This window comes from Acinonyx jubatus, chromosome A1 (genome assembly GCF_027475565.1).
Source record: "Acinonyx jubatus isolate Ajub_Pintada_27869175 chromosome A1, VMU_Ajub_asm_v1.0, whole genome shotgun sequence".
Classification (NCBI taxonomy): Eukaryota; Metazoa; Chordata; class Mammalia; order Carnivora; family Felidae; genus Acinonyx; species Acinonyx jubatus.
In genome coordinates, this window is record NC_069380.1 from 196745783 (window position 1) to 196754342 (window position 8560).

The window sequence follows — 8560 nt, forward strand, 5'->3', positions numbered from 1 at the left end:
CTGAAAACAATTCCATACTATAGAGTGGGCACAAAAAGTCCCTATACATAAGATTCTACAACAGTCAAAGACCTAAAAACAGCTACCAGAAACTTCTTTAGTGACTTTCAATCACTAGCACTGAATGATGTCCAGATGAACATAAGGAAAAATTTGTGCAGATATTAGAGGAGCAAATGCAGGTAACTCCTCACTACCATGCTTTCAGACTTTTAACCACTTTGTATATCCTTAGTTAGAGATTCACAACATCATTGGAGTCTTCCTTAACTCCTCTCTTTCTCTCTCACCCTAAATTCCTTTGGCTCTGCTTTCAAAGTATAACTCTACTATGACCACTTCTCATAACCTCTACTGCAAGATCCAAGCTACCATCATCTCTTGCCTAGAATGCTGTTAGCTTCTTTTAATATGTCTCCCTTCTTTGTCTTTGTCCCCTACACTGTATTCTCAACACAGCTGCCACAATGGTCCTTTTTAAATACAAGGCAACTCATGTCACCCCCTTGCTCAGAACCCTCCAATGGGTCCTTACATTAGAGATGATCTGGTTCTACTACCTGTCTTACCTTATCTGCTATTCTTTCTTTCCTCACTCTGGTTTCTTCAGCATGCCAGGCATTTTCTCACCTTAGGGCCTTTGCATTGATTGTTCCCTCTGCCTGCAATACACTCCCCCCCCCCCCGCCCCCACTGCTGACCCCCCAGATATCAACATGGCTAACTCCTTCCTCTGATAGGTCTTTGATCAAATGTCACCTTTTCAATGAAGACTTCCCCTGACATACATACCAGTCAATGTCCTGCTGGTAAAACAGAAACTACCATTCCGAACAGAAGAAATTTAATTCAGGGAATTGTTTACACAGGTGATAGAATTGCTGAAGAGCCAAACAAGGGAGATCATGAAGCAACTCAGATATCAGAATCATCAGGAGCTGCTGTCACCTCTGGGGCTAAGCACCACAGGAAATAAATGGTTTTCTCAAAGGTCCAAAGTGGGGGCAATCCAGTGGGATCTGGACCCAGAGCAAGGGATGCTGAGCAGGAGCTGGCACCAGGGAAGGAGAAGCAATCCAATAAGAATGGGAATAGAATCATGGAAGAAGTGCCAGAGATCACGCCCCATGCTGGAGAGGGGGGCAGATAAATATCTCAACTTGCCCTCCAGTCTGCCAGTTGTCTCCCATTAACTGAACCCACCTAAAAGCCTGAAGTCAAGAGAACCTGGAAGATGTTGTTCCTTATGAAATGGTAGAGCAGGTAAGTCAGGGAAGGAATCTAGGAGAAGCTGGTGAAAATTCAGCATACCTCCCTATCTAAAATTGCAAGATCCCAAACCCCATATCTACCACATAGTACCAGTAGCCTTTACCCTGATCTATTTTCCTATCTATCCAAATTCCTGGTTATAAGCAACAAAAAGCCAATTGTGATTATAAAAAAAAGAAGTTTGAATGAAAACATCGAGTAGCAAATAGAATCACAGAAAGTCGGAAGAACTGAGCTCAACTAAAAAGGGGCAGTAACATGGGAAGCTAGACAGAAAGCAGGGACAAATCTAAAGCATGCCACAGAAACTTGCTGTGTTAAACATAGATCCACAGTTGCCTTGTGTGTCACCGGACACTAGACTCCTCTACTGGAACCATGACAACTCTATCCATGAAAACTGGGTATCACTGCTGCCACTACTGCCATCTGTCTCCATAATAGGTTCTCTGCTGCCCTGGGCCCTCAGGATCAATGGCTCCCTATTCAAAATCCAGGGCAAGTACGTCTGAATGCCTGAGTCTGGATATGCACATGCTTGTATCCTAGTTGCATAGCAGGCTGGGAAAGGGTACATGTTATTTTTAGGTTTCCTGGTGAGAAGCAGTCTACACTTCTCATCAATATTTATAAGGTGGTAATTTCCAAACATGCAAAGGGGATTTACATGCTAAGCAGCCAAAAAATTACAAATGTTCATGGTATATTTGTATATATCAAAAAGTCTGTAACTTTTTTCTCTTGGATACCCTTTACACTATCTCGTCCTTTTAGAAAAGTACAATGCAACCTTCAGGACTCAGCTTAACAGTTCTTTCATTTAATGTCCTTCCCCCACCACGGGTATCTATCTATCCATCAGTCTTTCCTTTCTACCACTACTGCATTTTATACAAATTTCTATTATGACACTATTAAAAATAAAAGAGTAAATCTTATATGCCTACTCTGTGCTGAATAATGTGCTAAGTGCTTTACATGTTTCACTGAATCTTTTTTTTTTAATTTTTTAATTTATTTTGGGAGAGAGAGAGAGAGTAAGTAGGGGAGGGGCAGAGAGAGAGAGGAGAGAGAGAATCCCAAGCAGGCCCACGCTGACAGCAAAGAGCCTAACATACCTGACCTGAGCTGAAACCAGGAGTTGGACGCTTAACTGACTGAGCCACCAAGGCGCCCCATTCACTGAATCTTTAATCATCCCTACAATGTGAGTACTAATGTTTTCTTTGTGTTGCATATGAATATTGTACTTGTACAGAAGACAAAGTAACTTGAACAAGCTGATTACTGCTAGATACTGACAAAAACAAAATATGAAGCCCAGTCCATCACATCCCATAATCCATATTTTTAACCATATGAGAGATACACAGCTTTTAAAATATTTGTATGTGTGTATGTATACAATGTGTATATGCACACATAGAACCGAGAATGGAAAATGTTGATAATTATTGACACTGGTTAATGAGTATTTATGGGTTTATTATACTATTCTCATATGTTTTAAATATTAAAATCTGGGGCACCTGGGTGGTTCAGTCTGTTAAGCTTCTGACTCTTGGTTTTGGCTCAGGTCATGATCTCATGGTTCATGGATTTGAGCCCTGCGTTGGGCTCTGTGCTGACAGTGTGGAGCCTGCTTGGGATTCTCTCTCTTTCTCTGTCCCTCCCAGGTGTCTCTCTCTCTCTCTCTCTCTCTCTCTCTCAAAAAATAAATAAACTTTATTAAAAAAATTAAAGTTAAAATTAAAACTCATATGCACACATGTCCTAAACATTTTTTTTTTTTTTAAGACAACTCTTGAGACCTCCTGGGTGGCTTAGTTGGTTAATCGTCTGACTTCAGCTCAGGTCATGATCTCACTGTTGGTGGGTTCAAGCCTTGCATTGGGCTTGTGCTGACAGCTCAGAGCCTGGAGCCTGCTTCAGATTCTGTGTCTCCCTCTCTCTCTCTGCCCCCCTCCCACTCACACTCTGTCTCTCTCTTTCAAAAATAAATAAACATTAAAAAAGAATTTTTTAAAAAAAGACAAACCTTGGACATCATATATTTAACTCATTAATGAGCAGAGGTTCATAGAATTCATTCTAGGATCCCACGATTAAAATAACTCAGTTATGCTCAGTTCCTACGGAGTCGTTTCCCAGTACCAACTTGTACCCAGTACAAGGAAGCAGACTGGCCCATCTTGGGTTAGATCTCCACTCCTGCCAATCAACTGCACTAGGCGGCAGAACTCCATGGACTAGGTATGGCTGCCTTTGCCCACCCTTCAGAAAAAAACAAATTCTAAGGAAACTGTATGACCCAGGTGGGTATCCCAACTTTTGCCTAAGAGATGTAGGTTTTATTTTTCTCCTGAACCCATAAAAGAAAGTAAAGACTTTAAAATGTTTTTTGATGATGAACACAATTGGGTTTATTGAGAAACAAGACTGACCTGTAGTTATTTGTAGATCAGAAAACATTTGTCTCTGGTACATTTATTTTCCTTTTATTAGTTAAGATGATGCCAATGGCTTCAACCAATAAGCCCTAAATTTTTAGTGTCTTAGCAAAGGAAGAGTTTATTTCTCACATGTCACTAACATAAAGTGTTCCCAGTCAGGCCAGGGACCCAGGCTGTATCCTCCTCAAGGACCTTGGAGAACTTTGCGTTTAGTAAGTAGATAAGAAAAGATACCAGACTGATGACGTGGAAAGGTTTTAATCTTTCAGACTTGGAAGTGGCACACATCACTTCTATCCACATTCCAAGGTCCATAATTCAGTCATATACTCATACTTAACTACAAGAGGAATTCTGGGGAAAGTAGTCTATCTATGTGCTTTGAAGGAAAAGGAAATGGACTTTGGTTAACACATGATGGTCTCTGCCACAGTTTACTCTTCTGATCACTAAGTATCTCTTTTCTCTTTTTTCCTTATACAAAGAAGACACTCATACCCTTCCCGAGGAAAACAAAACGAAACAAAAATGTTTCATGCAGACAGTGCATCCCGATGAAGTTGATATTGATGTACGAACATGTAGCCTACCAACATGAACTAAAAAGACGAGTTTTATGTCCCCCGCTGCCATCATCCTATACATTCAAATTACGATGGGAATAGGGACAGATAACTGCAATCAACATTCTTACTCAGGAAAGGAAAGGATTAGAGATACACAGCAATCAACACTCTTTGCAACTTTGAAGTTTTGTTCAGCAGATATTATGAAAGTCCTTACCTTGATTAAATCCTGATTCTTCTCTCTAGTAGAAAGTCCCTTGTCTATTCTTGTTTTTTACTGCTTGCTCCTGATGTGCAAGTTTGGGCTTGTAACTGTGTTAATAGTTCAATTCCTTCAAAATCACAGTACATTTCTGATTTATGTTCTTTTCAGTCAGTTCCATGTGTCAGTAGCCGCACCTAAAGGTCCTTTCTAGACATAACTCTCAAGCCTCATTTTTTTTTTTTTTGCTTCCTTGCCTCTTGTAGTAAATAGTGTTCCAGTTAAATGCAGCTACTGAGTGCCCCTCACTGATTTCTTGCAAGGCAGAGATGAGATGTCCCACAGAGCTATTTCCCAATTATACAATTGTTAGCAGATAAATAAATGGTTGTGTTTTAATCTATTAAATTGGGGGTTGTTTGTGAAACAGCAATAGATAATTGTAACTGGCCAACTACCTTCAGGGCACCTGGACTTCGACTAGGAAGGCCACACCTGTAATCTGATTTTTTAATAGTATTAATAATACTATTAATATTTAGGCAGAAACAACAGATGTAAACTATGACTATCCTGAGCAAACTAGAACACAGCAGTTTTATAGCCTTTTGTTACTCAAAACCTTTTTTTTTCTTTCAGTCTTCGTTCCTTTTCCAAAGAGTTTAGAAGTAGCTGACTTGCGATTTTTACAGGAACTAAGTTTCTGGCCTCTATCCTCTTTCATTTCCGTTTACAAACTGTGATTCTTTTCTGAGTACATCGGTTTCTTGTGATAGCTTGCTGAACGTAGTCGCCATTACTTTCCCATCACTTCTGCTGGTGCTAAAGATTCAGAGGTTATATGGTCTTCTTTCAAGCTATCACTGGAGATAGTTTGGCCATGTGTTTTGCTTCTATGTAACATAATTCTCTGTGTCCAGCCCCCGATAACAGTTTCCTCACTATGTGATGTTCAACTACTAAGGCAATTCACAAATTTTCAATTGTTAATTTTGGCTGTATCCCACTCCCAATACTAAATGTGCAATGGCTCAACAATAATCAAAGTTTATTTCTCACTCACTTAAAGCCCCAAATGTGTATTCCTCGATGGGGGGCCGTTCTCCTCTTTGCAGTGTTTCTGGAATAGAGGCTAGTTCTGTCTTGTGGCTCTGCACTTTTGATGGTAAGTTTTCAAAGTCACCATGTTCAGAGTCAGGCTGGCAGATGGAGAAACGGCAGAAAAGATCATATGCAGGCGACTTTTATGGGCCAGGCCTGGCAACGAAGCACATCCTATTGGCTAAATACGTCCTATTAGCTGACACTCAGTCACATAATTATACCTAACTGCAAGGAAGGCAGGGAAGGATCAATGGTCTAGCTGTGTGCCCAGGGGAAAAAAAGAAAAAAAAAAAAAAAAAAAAAGGAAGAAGAAACAAGTTTTCTGAAAAGCCAGCCAATCTGCAACACTAGGTCCCAGAAGTAACAAGATATTCTTAGTTTTCAGTTATTCACTCATTAGAAATAAAGGCAAATTTGTGGATAATATAAATGTCGGTAATCTAAAAAGCATTGTTCATCAAAACTTTGATAGGTATTTTCTCTCCGCATTTGAATATGTATGTGACTGGTATTCTTGGAATATCCCTCTCACCAAATAACATGCATTATATAGATCTCATTCCTGTAAGGCTGAGCAACTGATAGGTTTGTAATTCAGTCACCCCTCACCAGCTCTTCCTCTGGTAACACGGGCAGACTAATCTAAAGTGTATCACTTCCTGAATCTTCTTTGGAACGAAATGTTCTATTCCAATAAACTTCCCTGTTGGTTTGCTGGCTAAATGTAAAGGAAAAATAAAACATACTTAAAAAACATAACTAGTGAGTATAGAATCAGATATCATCTGGTCCACTTTCTTTAATTTTCAATACTATGGGTGCTGGTCATTAACAGGCACAAAAAGGATATATTCAAGATATGCAAAAGAAATCAGTGCTGGGTAATAAAGAGTTCACTATACAAAAAAGAAAGAAAGAAGGAAAGAAAGAAAGAGAAAGAAAGGGAAGGGCTATAAACATTTTTATAGTTAATTCAGTTTTGAAAACTTGCTTTCAAAGTGTAATTGTCACTGCTCTGTGTAGAACGTTTAAAAATGAGGAACATGATAAAAGCTGCCAAAGGTTTTTCCAAACAGATTAGATTTGTCTTTTTAAACTCTTCAAACCTAATCACGAGAGAAGCTAGCAATTTTATTTGCCGAGCCTTCTTTTTTTTTCTCGCTGCTCAGGAGTTCCACTAAAACTGTACCTCTTTTCGGGCATTAAAGGAGTGAGCAAAAAGAGCCAATAGATTATATTACCAGAAGGAATATTAATTTCTGGAAGACATCAAGATTCCAAAGCTTGCCTTGAAATCATCAGTTAGTCACGTGGCCCAATGGCAACAATTGAGGAAAGCAGGATGGAGCTATCCCATGCCACTAAAAGGCTTAGCATACTAATGGCCCTTTGACACTAGCAGCCATTCAGAAATCAGACTTTGTCATGCTGAAGAATAGACCACTCACCCCCAACAGGAAGCATTGGAGAGGCAAACGTGACAGTAATTCCCTGTCAGATAAAACTGAGGTATTGTTTTGGATTCCATCATATGTGACAAGAATGACCCAGTCATAAATTTAAAATATTCTTTCTTCACCTGTTAGCCACTCTATGTTAGAGCTAAGTATCTGTGACAGGTTAAGGTTAACAGTTTTGAGAATCTAGGTGTTTTTGAACAGGTCGTGAAGATTGGGATACGGCTACCTGCTGTATTTTGATAATCTAAATATTGTTAAAGATTACAGCTACCTAAGAAAAACTGATCAAGATTCAAAGTGTTTTCTACCTTTCCTTAGCTAATAGAAGCTGGAAGGTAGTGTGAGAAAATAAAGCCAAGTGGGAAATAATCTGCTTTAGAGTTATTTTTCTCTGTATTTATGCAGCTTTAAATGACCTTGTATTAACATGCAACAAAACACTTGAAACAATTCAGTGGAAAGGCAGCATAAAAACCCAGTAATAGTCCATGGAAACTTGGGGAGGTGGGGAACTCACACATTAACACATCAAAACTAATTTGAAGAGGATTTAATTGATCCGTGGGCTGTCAAAAGAAGACTTCGGCTGGTAAATTACAAGTGGTTGTCTGCTCATTACCTTTTTTCTTTTAAAAACAGGGAGATATAACCAGTGTTTTATCTGTTTATATTTATTTATTATTTCCCACTTTCTGTATTCGGTACCTTATTTTGTCCAATTATCTTGTGTTTGAATCATTTTTCAAAGGGGGAAATATTTATTTCAGGGAGATTATCTCTTGTTCCATGAAAGAGGAAAAAACAGGTTCAAATCAGGGAGACTTCATCAAAGAGACTTGTAATCCCTATTGTGTCTGTGTATTCTTCCCATCGGTTTAGAGAATGTGATAAATATCTCTTTGAATCAAGCGTTGGCATTTACTTTTTCAGGCTCCAACAATTTAAATGTGGTGCAAAAATAGGATATTCAGATACAGTAATTTACTACATTGAGTTGCTTTTTTAGTGTGAAACACTACTTTTGGTTCTTTTTTAAAACGTCCCTTTTTGCTGGAAGTAGATTAATTTTTCTTCTATAGTTTTAATTTTATAACACCATGTTTTTGGGAAAAAAAGAAAAATAAAATAAGATCATTCTTTGTGACCTAACACATTTCACTGAACCCAAAAATGAATAATTGCAAAAGAAAGACAAGCCTTTTAAAGTTTCATTTAGCACTGAAAACCTTCCCCAGATCCTCAGCTCCAGCTACCTTCTCTTGCAAAAAGAGCAAAAAGATAGGTTATTTCAGAGTTTTTGAGCAGCAACTAGTTTGTAGAACTATAGAACTTAGTTCTCTTGATTGCTCAGTTATCAAAAATTTTAAAACGATTAATTTTTTAAATTGTAATTTGGTTGTCCTGACCCTCTTGCCAAGTTTCCACATGGTTTTAATTTAATGTTCCCCCAACTGGTATCTTTATTACTCCATGCTTCCCTCTTATTGAGATATACAGGTTTAT